This window comes from Condylura cristata, unplaced genomic scaffold (assembly GCF_000260355.1).
Source record: "Condylura cristata isolate star-nosed mole 26May11 unplaced genomic scaffold, ConCri1.0 scaffold00002, whole genome shotgun sequence".
Classification (NCBI taxonomy): Eukaryota; Metazoa; Chordata; class Mammalia; order Eulipotyphla; family Talpidae; genus Condylura; species Condylura cristata.
In genome coordinates this window covers 21539691-21553560 of record NW_004567103.1, presented here as the reverse complement: position 1 = coordinate 21553560, position 13870 = coordinate 21539691, and the positions used below count along the sequence as shown (strand labels likewise).

The 13870-nt window shown below is 37.6% G+C and overlaps 1 protein-coding gene across 3 annotated transcripts in view; it reads right to left on the bottom strand.

Moving 5' to 3' along the window:
• The window catches only part of GPR1 (G protein-coupled receptor 1), a 36252-nt gene that overhangs the window by 8364 nt on the left and 14018 nt on the right, over positions 1-13870 (bottom strand). Inside the window, exons 2-3 of one of the 3 annotated variants that reach the window (XM_012726025.1) lie at positions 6850-6905; positions 3225-3291 (exon numbers count right to left, since the gene is read on the bottom strand). The exons of 1 other annotated variant lie outside the window; for it this stretch is intronic. The gene's annotated coding sequence lies outside the window, so the exon portion shown is untranslated. The remainder of the gene's footprint in view (positions 1-3224; positions 3292-6849; positions 6906-13870) is intronic. One more of the 3 variants, XM_012726030.1, reaches the window with a different exon arrangement.

Here is a 13870-nt window from a genome sequence, read left to right as displayed (position 1 = left end):
TTTCACTTCTCTGGATAATTTTTATTATCTGTTGATAAGAGGCCCACATTTCCTATAGCAGCACTTGTGTTTCTCTTTAGACAAGAAATGTACTTTCATTGCCATGATCACCACTACTTCCAAATTACTCACATCCAGGGAGCTCAGTACTTGAATTCACAATCTTGTTCAATGTTGCAGTCTCTTTTAACATTGTGCTTTGTATAATGCAAGAAATAAAATCCTTAAATTAAAACTGTATACACACGAGAGAGAGCAGATGAAGTGTGGGATCATGAAATTACAAAATAAGATTGCAACCTCCAAGTAAACATGCAACAGAGAACTTACTGCCTTGTGCAGAAAATTTCTGCATCTCTGGATCTAAATGATGTGTTTTCACCTTTAAAGAAAGTGGTACTATTCTGTATGACCAACCATGTGATGTTTATTCTTGATGGACTAAGAGAAAAGGGGGGAAGGAGAGGCAAAGAACAAAGAGATATAGAAAGAATGTGGGAAATCAGTTTAACCCTGGAGATTACACATATGCAGTCATATTTTTTGAGAGGTGATAGAACATATACTTGAAGACTCATTGGTGAAACAGGATTATCTGGAAAGTAACTACAAATGAAGATGGTTAGTAGGTACAGAGTAGGTCTTTAGCCCCAGGTTTACAGGAAACTGTCATTTATTAAAGAAGCAGAGTCAGATGGTTTTGGCTGGCCATAACTTTCCACTGAGACATCCTATAGTTTTCTACATTTGGAAGAGAGCTTAGAGAGGACAATGCCAGGAAGAGAATTTCAGACTTAGCAGAAAGAAGGAAATTGCTACTGGACTTGTCTTAAACCATATGTGCTGCTGAAAGGCAAATAAATACTTATGACTGAAATAAATCAAGTTAGGAGTTACATGATCATAGCATTTTTTTTCAGTAGCTGATTAAGTAAGTGCCAGACTGCATTGTGGATATGGATACATGCAGGTCCAACCAAGTTTTTTAGAAATGTGAAAAATCTGGGCCCTCCCCTGGTGGCACAGCAGGTTAGAGTAGCACTGCGAAGCTAGCCAGGCTGCTTCAGTGCAGGTTCGATCCCCACCCAGGAGGTGACCCATATGGCACAGCAGACCTCTCCTGTCTCACCTGCTGCTCCCCTCAGCAGTGTAATTTTTCAACCTGCCTGTTCTTCTCCCTACTCTGGTGATTCCTCTCACCACCCCTGCACCTCTGGCCTGTACCCTAGCTCTGTATGCATAAATAAATAAATCTTCAAAAAAAAAAAGTGAAAAATCTTGGTGTTGGCCACGTTCAGTAATGCATCCATGCAGCCTGTGGTTTGATTTCCCAAGAATGTGAAGAAGTATATTTGTTGCAGAGAGTCAGCTGCTATGAAGACCCAAGCTGTCACATTCCTGGATTCCTTTACCCAGATGCTCAAGTGGCAAATGTCTATTTCTGGATCATGGAACTATTTATTCAGTGAAACAAATTGATTTCTGATGTGCTTAGATTTAATAGAAGGGGAAGTCAAAACTCTCTTCTGAATAAGTAGGTTTCATTGCAAGAGTGCTGGCCGAAAGTACAGTGATAGTCTATAAAACCCAGATGACTTGTGTAGAACATCTGGTAGAAATGTGTATCACTAAGCTTTTAAATGTGACTTTAAATGAAGGTTGGCTACAGAGGAAAACTCTGTGTTTATCTACCTTGACAAAGCACAGTGATTCCTCTTGGCAGAACATTTGGTGAATGCAGAGATTTATTTTAGTTCCATGTTGATTTAGACGGATTTTCATGGGCAATTGCAAAAGCATATACGTAACAGAATCTTAGGAAAATTTTTAGATTCTAGTCTCCTTTGAATCGAGGGAAGGATTTGATGTTATTAATCTGTGAGAACTGACTGTGGAGTTCTCCATATACCCTGGCAAAAAAGAAAAGAGCTGTGTATGTCGCCCGTGAAAACCTTAGGACCCCTTCAAGGAATATGTGGTTTGCTTCTGGTTGGATGACAGCAATGAGTCGAAAGAATCAATAGGCATGAGAGAGAAAATCTCTGGTGAAAAGCACAGATCTATGACCCAGCAAACATACGCGGTCAGCAAACTTTATTTTTCAAGGACTGACTGTCTTTTTTTAGGGAAGAGATTTTTTTGAAAAGCATGTGTGCATGCATGTGTGTGAGGGTTATTTGGGGGCATTGCTCAAATGTTTTTCACTGACTATAAAATATAAACTTTATACCACACCCCAGATTGTACTCAAGATGTTTGGCACCAGTGGAATATTTTGCTGCCCTTTGGATGAACAATCTGCTTGGAAGGTGTTGCAGCACAGCGGCTTCTATAAAGACACCCGTTCACCCAAGGGAAGGGAAGGGGTTTAAATAGAAACTGAAGGGTGGGGTGCGATGATATTGACAGCTTCTGATGCTGGTTGGAGGTGCTGAATAGTGGCTGTCAGAGTCCCTCCCCCACCCCATTCACTGGCCTTCAATAAGTAACTTCTTGCCGATAGCTTTCATGCTGTCCATTGCTTAGTATCATTCAGTGAAATCAGTTACAATATTTCCTGGTATATTAGGAAGAAGAAAAGAATTTCAGCTTGACGAGTAAGAGGGAGTGTCCTGGTCATGAACGCTTTGAATGTTGTGCTTACGCATTTGAATTTTATTCCATTGCCAGTTAGGAGCGATGTTTGCTTCAGGAAGTGACATCACTGAATCTTTGTTTTTGTAACATTCATCTGGTAGCAGTTTGGGGTGGAAGCAAGGCGATCAGTTAGGAGAATATCGCCACAACTAAAGGCAAAGATGGAAGGGCCTTGGGCAGTGAGGGTGAGGATGAGAGGAAGGAGACATATTTAAGAGACATTCATTCAGGAAGTTAATAGAATCTTTCAGGAAGCTTAGTTAAATCGCCTATCACCTTCACAATGACTTTTTTATTGAGTTGGCATTGAAAGTCAACTTTGGATTGAAAAGCTAGCTAATTTTAGACGTACAAATGTTTCATTCAGTTTAAAGGCAGAGGGGCTAGGAAACAAAGTTTTTCCCTTATTAAAAAAATTAAAATTGAACCAAGTAGAAATGACATCATATCTCTTTTCACTTCTCTGGGATCACTGTCTTTAAATAAATGATACTTACAGGCTGGTCTACAGTTCTAAGGCCCAAGAGTCACTTGGGCAGTTGAAAGGATCACAATAATATTTGAAAAGTCAACACCAGCTTACATACCAGTGGTCTTACTGCTCCACCCACAAGTTAGTGTCCTGACTTGTGTAGTCTGTAAGGCTGTTTATTACTGGGAAGAAACAAAATAGAATGAATGATTAAACTTGGGTCAGAAAGAAACTTTTTGACTTAATTCCTCTTTACGACTTTAAGATCATTAATGTAAATATTAGGCAAAAACAATTTTAAAAGATCAGGCAAGATTGTTGCCAGTTGCCTCTTAAGTGAGACTACATGCCTGCAAATCTCAATCCTACTGACTGAAATCTTGACAAAACTCCCGCTATCTCCAGACCTCAGCTTGCTGTCTTGTAAAATGGGAATGGTAATAATGCTAACTCAGGGTTGCTGTGATGGTCACATGAGGAAATGTGAAGAAAGAGGCTAGCTCGGTTCCTGGCACATGATGCATGCTCAATAGCTGTCGTTATTGATTACTATTAGTTTCATACTTAAAGTTGTGTGTAAGTAAGGCAAGGTAGGAAGGAAGCAAGATGTCTTTGTATTCCTTCAGGATAAGTGAGATTTTGTAGAGATTTAATAATACCCTTTGTTTTGTGGGCTTCGTATTTTTAAAAATAGTGAATCTGTGTGACATTCACACATTGTTAGAGGTTTGCCTTCCAAGGCATTTGACTTTTGTATACCTCCAAATGCCATGTTTACCCCCATGTTGGGACAAGAGTGATGAGAAAATGGGATTCTGTGTAATGCATTGTTTCTCTTCTATCTTAAAAAAAAAAATCTACATATTCATCTGTGATTATAATAAAATTCTGTACATCCCTTCTTTTCAAATTTTATCTAGAATCTGACAAAAAAGAACCATCTCCTGCTGGCAATGCAATGTTTCAAAACCATGGTTATAGGTGGAAAAAATGCCAAATCAAGATTTCCTTGAAAAGGGGTATTACTTTATACAAGTAATTTTTTAGGAGGAATAACTTGGGTAATAAATTTGGAGTCTTTCATGGCTCATACCTCCATAGGGATTTTGAGTAAATTTGAGATCTGAATTGTCCCATTCTTGTTGTGGATGTTTTTACCCATATAAATGGTCAAAACTAAGATGCTAATCCTTTTTAATATATTCTGGGCAATGTTATGTCCACTAAAAAAACTGATTTTGGAAGCAATAGCTATGACAGGGTCTCTAACAGATTATAAAACTTATCATAAATCGATACCATCCATAGTTTAAATTTTTAAAAAGGTAGAACTGGAGTCTTAAGTTTAGAATCTTTAACTGTGACCTAAAATCTCGGGACAGATACATACTTCAGAAAAGTTAATGGTTATGGTGGAAATTTGTGCAGCTGCTATAATCTACCTGTTTTTTTATGTTATCATTGCTTGCCACGAGAGGGACTTTGGCTCTCAGTCACGTATTGTCAATGACATTCACAGAAATTTAAGGAGAACACTCAGTTTAGGGTAGAAATAGGATTGACAGCTATTATATTTTCATTCTAATTTATATCAAATTATTTCCTTTGTTAAAGCAAGAGAAAGCAGTTTTCCTAAATAGACCAATAATCAAGGAACTTATAGATATATTGAAGTTACAGCCATATCACAAAACAGTACTGTTTATCATTTAGAGAGTTGGGGGGTGAACTTGAAGAGGGTGGAAGGGAAACTCATTTTGACTGCAGTGGTACTGTTTTTCTCAGCACAGCGAAAGATCGGGGTGGGCTATAATTCTAGAACTTTCTTTGGTAAAGATTATGCCTGAAAGTATTTTTGCTTATTTTCCTCTAGGTGATAAGAGGAAGTTTGGGATAAATGTAGTGGTGAGAGCGTAAGCTGAAAGACTTGACCATTGGTGGTAACCAAAGGTGGGTTCTAAAGTCATTGTTGTGATGATTTAGAGGAGATTCATCATGAACATCATTATTTTATGGTAAAGAAAACAAAGCAAGCAATCTTGCCACTACACTTTGTCATGGTCAATTTTAGGGATTAGAGTAACCAGCTATCGCCTTTTGATATTTTTGTTCTTTGTGAATATCTTTAGGCATTAATTTTGATTCCTGAGATTTTGGGGACTGCTAAAATTTTACCTCATTTGCCTTACCCTCACTTAAATGCTTCCATAACACGAGAGACCCCACCTAAGGCCACAGGACGTAGGTAGTCTGGTGTGTTAAAAGAGCCTTAGAAGTCAAGAGAGTTGGTGGTTAAGTTTTACCTCTGCAAGGCACGAGCTACGTGACTCCTATAGACCCCAGATGCTTCCTCTAGAAAATACAGGTGACTTCTAATTTCAACTTTACAGGAAACAAAACGATCAAACCACATATTTTAGTTCTTTTTTTATTCTACATACCTCCAGGTAGCTTTGTACAATGTGGGCATTCAAAAAATGTTTTTGATTACTTGTTTTTTAAATACATTAGAGCAGAATTAGGTTCCAAAACAAAAAGTCTACCCAAATTAAAACCTAATCTTCCCAAACGAGAATATTTTTCCCTCCCTCATTCCTCCCAGAGAAAAGAATAAATTTGAAAGATTTAGTCTTTTTGATTTATTTAAATGTGGCAAAGTCTTACTTTTTTTCCCCAGGAAATATTTTATTAAAATATTTCAGGTTTCAAGTGAACCAGACTTGTGTAATCATCCAGCCCTATGGGATTTCTTTCCATCTTTTAGATACTTGTACCACCCTGATGAGTCACATTTTATAAAGTGTAACATCTGTGAGTAAAGGTTATAAACATGAGGCCATGCCCCAAAGAGCTGCAGACCTGCAGAACAAACAGAAACTCCACTTTCTAACTAATTCTTCATATTTAAGTTTGCATATGTAGTGTTTAAAAAGCACGTGTGCATATAAAACAGGTGACTTTGTAGAACTTCCTACTCTCTTTCACAAAGGAAGGAAAAAAAGTACTGGTTCAATGGTAAAACTTCTGACTATATTTGAAAAGCTCTTTTCTTTATTCTTAACTTGCTTATGATATGGTAACTTTGCATTTACTTACTATCTGATCAGTGGTAGGAGTGTGAGGGAAAGAACCACTTTTGAGGCCTATTAACTGTTACTTTGTAGATTATTTCTTGATTCTGTAATTTCAGTAGTTTTAGTTTACTTGGTATCTCTTTTTTATATTTGGTATCGCTCACCTTGTCCCAGAAACAGAGGTCTTGTACTTGAGGAAAATAAAAGTGACTTTCTAAAGGTCATTAATTACACTGGTTCATAATAAAGACTGGACATATAGGCATATGTCTGCACTGCTTCTAGTGACTCAGCACTTTGGTAACTGAAAAATCAAGTGTTTTCCAGGTACTTAAGTTTAAGAAAGTAGTCATAAAGTATCTTTGCATCTATACAACATACTTTCGGTGAGACAAAGTGCAAAACTTGGAAGAACTAGATAAAAAAGCCACTTGATCCATTAACATTTCATTTTAAAAATTCTACATTGAGAATAGGCTCCTGTCGCTCATTACAGGTTTTCTCTAATGAGACAGTCAGACAAGTCATTTCCAGCCTGAAGTCTGACTCCCTGAGACTATGTTTAGTAATGCCTGTGACCAGTTATTAAAAACAAAAAAGTTTAGCAATTCAAAGCTCATCTTTAAAACCACCTAAAAATAGTTCTATTAATAGTAACATGAATACCTTGAGTCAAAGACACTTCAGTTTTGCTTGTATTCTCGATAACAAACTTGACGGTTCTGAAAGAGAAATTCAAAAAGACCCATTCTAGTATTTCCAAAAAACAAATCCCACCATACCAACCTGGAAAATGGGACTGAAAGGCAGTGTCCCAAGGATCTTTAGAATGAACCTGTGTTCCTTCACTTCAGAATTCATTTGTGAAGCAACACCTGCATTTAACTTTTTGCCAGTTTCAGGCCAAACCACATCATCTCCAACAGGTTTTCCTGCTGATAATGTATACAGGCAGCAATTTCAGGCCCCGAATAATTTCCCTAAGATGGATTCGATAAGCCTACATTAAAGAGATACGTATACTGACTAATGGTTTATTCAATGCCTTTTCTTTCTTTCTTTCTTTCTTTTTTTTTTTTTTGTTAAAGATTTATTTATTTAAGCTTACAGAACTGGGGACAGGCCAGAGGTGTGGTGGGTGAGAGGCTTCACCAGAGACAGAGTGGGGAGCAAAACAGGAAGATCTACTGAAATACACAGCTGAGGGGAGCATTGGGCAGGTCAGGAGAGGTCTGCTGCCCCATGTGGGTCACCTCCCTGGCCGGGGATCAAATTTGTACTGCAGTGGCTTCCGAGAGCTTCATAATGTGGTGCTTTAACCCAGGTAGTGCTTTAACTACCTGGGAGAGCCCTTTTCACCTTTCATGCGAAGAAAGTTAATGTGAGATTCCCAGCAGGACCCCCATCGAGCACCCCCACTTTCCTCCCCACTAGAAGTGCACCACTATTCACCAAAGGCCCTGAGAAATGTGCTCTGTGGCCACCTGTTCTGATACCTAAACCTGCTAAATGTCTGCCATTTGCTAGCTTTCTTCTTGACCAAGAGCTTAACATGAGTCAAGAATGGAATGCAAGAGCTTTAAAAAAATGAATTTGTCTTTGGTCTGTTTTAATAGAATTGGGAGAATGTTTGTCCACCTCTATTTGAACTGGTCAGACTGCGCCCGGGATGTTGTGTTCTTTTCTGGGAATTGCAATTTAAGAGGAACAATAATAATTTGGAGAATGTCAAGAGAGGGAACAGGATGGAGAGAAAGCTTAAAAATATGTCACGTGACTACCACTGAATGAAATGGTGGAAGCTATTTTTTTCCTGGAAATGAAAGGGGAGGTTAACTGTTTTTCAAATGCTTCAAGGGCTAGCATTCAGAAGTGAAATGGTTTACCTCAGTGTAAGGCAAAACTGTCAAAAGATTACAGTTGCTGGCATTGATTCAATTAATGGTTTATTGAGCACCTCCTATGTGTTCTAGGTGTTGGACCATAGGCAGAGTTGTGTCAGATAATAGCATGCCTCGCTAAACCTAGAGAATGAGGCAACCAAAATTTGAGGGTTTGGCAGCAGGCAATCACAGTTAACATGACTGGTCTTGATGATGACTGGAATTCTGCCCATGCCAAAACTCTGTGTTAGTTTCCTTGGTGTTATACTTGATTGCAGTTTGATGGCATTTCTGGCCACTGGTGGTTTAGCCATAGCCTTCTGTGAGTAGCGCAGGGCTGCTTTGGCTGAATTTTGTACATACCTGGTAGCGAGACAAGACACTGTAAGATTTTTTTCAGATGTCATCTACAGAGGAGAACATGTCCTTGTGTCTCATATTCACCCCAGAAATTTAGTTCTCATTTCTATTCATTTTATTCTTTTTCAGCTTGCCATTTTTAATTGGAGAATGGGAATTTTCCATTTAAAACCAATTCCATTCTTTAATCTTTTTAAGAGGGTGGACTCAGGATGACCTAAGATCATAGAATCATTGTTAAAGTGGGGGGAGATATTGTAATGATTTATAAAGAATAAAGTGCAACTTTAGAAACTACAAATGCTGAAATTGAACTGGTACATAAAATAGTGACAGAATCTGTCAAGATGAGAATGTAAGCTAGAAGATAATTGTGAAGATAAATGTGGCACAGAGAGAAGGTAGCATAGAAAATATGAAGGAAAGGTTAAAAACTAGTAAGTGCTAACTTTTATTAATTTCAAAAGAGGTTAAAGTGCTTAGTTAAACAGGTGCTTAAAAGTGGATTTGCATCAGAACCTAGTTTATATTTGGGTGTTTGATCACATAATAATAAGGGATTATACAATGATGTCCATAATAGTCTTGATTAGAGTGGAGACTGAATGACTTGGGTATCATTAGTCGTGATTCTTATCCTCTGAGGGGGAAACACCTATTGTTCCGTCTTCAGAGCATCAACATGTTGGCCACATCTTTTCCTACTACCTCACTTTTATTTAAATCCTTGAAGGGTACAGGGTCACATGAATCCTGTGTCCAATGGCCTGATCAGGAAGGTTACTTTGGAGCATAAATATCTTCAGTTTTAATAAGAGCTGTGGATTTTCTCTGGTTCCAGAAACCCTTTTATTAGCAAAAAGGTCTTGGACTATAGCTTTCCAGACATATTTGCCATTTTAGAAGTTCTCTTCCTAGCAGGCCTCCATAGGTTCCAAAATACTGGGGAGAATAGTTACATCATTGGCTTAGGGAAACAAGGACATTAAAAAAAAAAAAAATCAAACTCAAGAGAATAAAATTGGAAGACAAAACATTCTAGAAAGAAGTCATTTCCTTGTACATTTTGCTAACTTGTGAAATACTTGTAAATGTTTCATATTAATCATGTTTCTGTTATCTTCTATTCTCCTGAAATAATTAATAGTAATAGCCTTAAGATAACCTTAAGTGCCTGCCTCAGTTTTAGGATTCGGTACAAGGCTAAAAAAACAAGTGTCCTCTAAGGAACTTATAACTATGAATTTGCTCTCTTGCCAATTTATGACTTTAAAAAAACCCTCAGCCTAGAAAGTAGTTTAAAGAAGTCCTGAGCTGTTAGTGTCCTTGGGATCCTGCCAAAAAGCAAAAATAAATGATCTCTGGTAGAACACATTTTCAACCTAGGTCTCAAATTCTGGATGAATTTCAAATGACCATAAGCTCATGACTAAAAATAATACAAAATTGCATGAAGAAACAATGCATCATTAGAGTAAGCAGAAATAACCAACAGAGTCAGATCCACAAAGTTTTCTGATGTTGAATTTATCAAATTTAATATTTACATATGTATATATGTAAACATATACTAAATATTTATAAATAGGAATTGAAAAAGCTAGTAAAAAAAGAGACTATCAAAAATGATCAGTCAGATGTTATTAAGTTTCAAGTGAGACTGCCCCCAAAATTTACAGCTTTAATATTTGAATTTAATTTGAATGCAAAAAAGAATGAAGAAGAAAAAAGTTAAACATAGGCAAATCAAAGGAAATGTTGACTTTTTAGAGCAAAAATAATAAGTAATGTGAAATTAAAAATGGAGAAACCTGAAATACAGAACAAGAAATAAAATCTATAGGAAAGGGAAATGGTTATAACTAAAACATAAGGGAGGGAACTCAGTGGTCTCTTGTGGAAAACTCCTTCTGTGCTGGAAGTTGAGGTGATAGCCTGCATCTGAAGAGGTGCAAGCCTCTCAGAGTCTTTGGAAACAAAAGAATACCGGGAGTTGAGTGTACAATCCTTTTACATGGTGCTAGATCTGATTTTGCAGTATTCTGTTTGGAAATTTTCATATGTATAAGAGATACTGGTCTTTTTAAAATAGTCTGTGAAGGATTGGTGTTTTTCCTTTAAATGCTTGTTCAAATTAAGAATAATGCCTCTGGTTCTGGGATTTTCTTTGTGGGACTTAAACTACTAAATCTCTTTACTTGTTATAAGTCTATTTGCATTCTCTATTTCACTCTTGAGTCAGCAGTTTGAATGTGTTATTTCACTACTTTCTGGCCTCTATGGTTTCGAATGAGAAATCTACTTATTGAACATCTATTGTGTATGAGTTATGTACCTCTTACTACTTTTAAGATTCTCTTTTAGCCTTTGATTTCAACACGTTTACTATGAATGTTATTCATAATCCCTTAAAATTGATCCTGCTTGAAGTTCATTGAACTTCTTAGATGTGCAGATTAATGACTTTTAGCAAATTTAAGAAGTTTCAGGCTATTCTTTCTTTTTCTTTTTCCCTTCTGGGTCTTCCATTATGCTTATGTTGATATGCTTGATTGTGTCCCCTGGATCTCTGTTCAGGGTATTTGTTGTTGTTGTTTTTTCATTATTTTTCCTGTTCCTGGGTATCAGATAACCCCAACTGATTATCTTCAAATTTAGTGATTTTTTTTCTTCTGCCTACTCATACCCACTTGTTGAGTCCCTATAGAGTGAATTATTCATTTGATTTATTTTACTTTTTAAGTCTACTTTTTTTTTTTTTTTGCATAGAAGAACTGGGATGTAAGCAGAGATTGGGGGAGCAGTAGGAGGAAGGGAGTGGTGATGGTAAGATGATTCACTTAAGACAGAATAGGCGGATTTTTACCAAAATACACTGTGAGTAGAGCAGGGGATAGACAACAGAGGTCTGCTGTGCTTGCCTCCTAAGTCAACTAACTCCTTGGCTGGGGATCAACTTTGGCTGTAGCAGTAATAGAGATGAGACTTAACCATGAGGCCACCAGGGAGGCCCTATTTCCTTTAGTTTTTCTGGACTATATCTCAGTTTGAGTAGAAAACAAGTTCAATACTACATTTTAATAGTAAAATTGAATAAAGAAAAGGAAAAGACTGGGAGAAAGAGAAAGGAAAGAGAAAAATACACTTGTCAGTTTCAAAGTGATGACTGCTGACACACTCTGACAGTTTTGTTCTAGTGCTCAGCAAAGATGTAATTATTTTCCATCAAAGGATTGCTAATTAGCTCAATAAAAGGACATTAATTAAAGGACCCTGTATGGAAATTATCTGAAAAGATTCTTGTGTCTCATGTCTTTCTTAATTTGTTATAATGAATGTCATAATATTTTAAGAGGATTAGAGCTGCTTATAATGGGTGATGCTTTTAAAGGACTAAAAAAGCTTTAGTAATTATATAATGAGTATGATACAATGTAATTTCATAAAATAATATTCCTACATTCCCTGTATAGGAGCTAATTAAAAATATAGGAGCTTTTTATTTTGTTGTGTTCTTTGACAGAGAACATGTGAAGGTTAAGTAAAATCTGGCTATTTATCACATATGTATGCACTAATTGAATTAACTCAATTTTACAGTTATTAAAATTGTTATAAAAATAATTTTATCTCTTTACTTCTTTATGTCTTTTTTAGAACAGGTCTTTAGTTACTACTCTAGCAATAATAGTCCACATTTAAAAAAATAATTTTATCTGTGTTAATACTTAAAATCATCTCAGAAAAGGAAAATGCTATTTTTCTCAATTCTTACTATACTGTCTCATGACTTAACATCTGTAAAACAAGAAGGTTCTTCAGGGCATGAGGCTCAGTTTTTTAAGAAAGTCTTTGTCATGGAGAAACAAAAAGAGGGATTATTCAGATTAAATGAGCAAGACAAAAAACCCAAACACAGTGACTGTTGACTAGATACTAATTTTAAAAAGTTATAAAAGATATGTTGGGCCCTCCCTGGTGGCACAGCAGGTTAAAGTGCAGCACTGCAAGAGAGCAGCAGCAGCTACTTCAGGGCAAGTTCGATATGCCTCGGAGAGGTGACCTCTCTCGACCTGCCCATTTGCTCCCCTAAGCAGTGCACTTTGTGGATATGTCTGTTCTGCGCCCCTGCTCTGTCTCTGGTGAATCCTGTCACCACGAATGCACCCTACTTCTGTATGCATAAATAAATAAATCTTAAAAAAAAAGATATTTTGAGGACAACAGGGGCCATATAAATAAGGACTGGGTATCATCAAGAAATTATTTTTCATTTTCTTAGGTGTGTTGATATTATTTTGTTAGAGAATATTCTTTTTTTTTTTTTTTTAAAGATCTATTTGTGCATACAGAACCGGGGTATAGGCCAGAGGTAGGGGGGGGAGGATTCACCAGAGGCAGAGTGGGGAGCAGAACAGACAGATCCACAGAAACACTGCTGAGGGGAGCAGTGGGCAGGTCATGGGGAGGTCTGTGGCGCCATGTGGGTCACCTCCCTGGCTGGGGATCAAACTCGTGCTGCAGTGGCTGCCATAGCCTCACAGTGTTGTGTTTTAACCAGTTGCACCACCAGGGAGGGCCCAGAGAATATTCTTTTGGCGCATATATGCTCCAGGTTTTTGAGATGAAGTTTCAAACTCACATGTAGACACACCTATACATATATATTCACATGCACACACATAGTAGATGTCTAGCTGGCACAGCTGATTCTACCCATAAATATGGTGAAATGAAGTGGATTGTCCAGATCCTCCTTCAAGGGAAAACTTGTTGTCCTAGATCTTGAAGAGAGCTGTCCAAAGGCTGGGCTTACCACCAGTAAAGACTGAGTTGAAATTAGAAAGCCCTGACCAGGGAATGGGACACAATTCTAACAGGCCATTTCAGTGTCACAGATCCATCAGGACTTGGCTGTGCTATTAGTCTTAACTTGCAGCTCGATTTTCCCCAGGTCCAGTGACCCCTTAGCCCCACTTCTCATATACAAGTATTGATCCTAGCACACAACCTAATAAACATGTGATCACTAAGATCTGACTGGAGGGCCCTCCCCGGTGGCACAATGGGTTAAAGCACAGCACTATGAAGCTATCGCAGCCACTGCAGCACGAGCTGCATAGATACTGATGTATCTAGATGTATAATGGAGGGGGGCAAACTATATGCAACAGTTCAGAAAAACTGCCCACACATTCACAGACGATGAAAACAAATGGGACAAAATTTAATGGTTGGTGAATCTAGATTAAAGGTATTGTAAGAATTCACTGAATTTTTTCCTTGCTATTTTTCTGTAGATTTAAAATTATTTTCAAATAAGAAAATATAAAGTGTATGCATAGGCCCTCCCTGGTGGCGTAGTGGGTTAAGATGCAGCACTGCAAGCTGGCCACAGCTGCTTCAGTGTGGGTTACATCTCCCAAACCGGAGGGGGGGGGGCG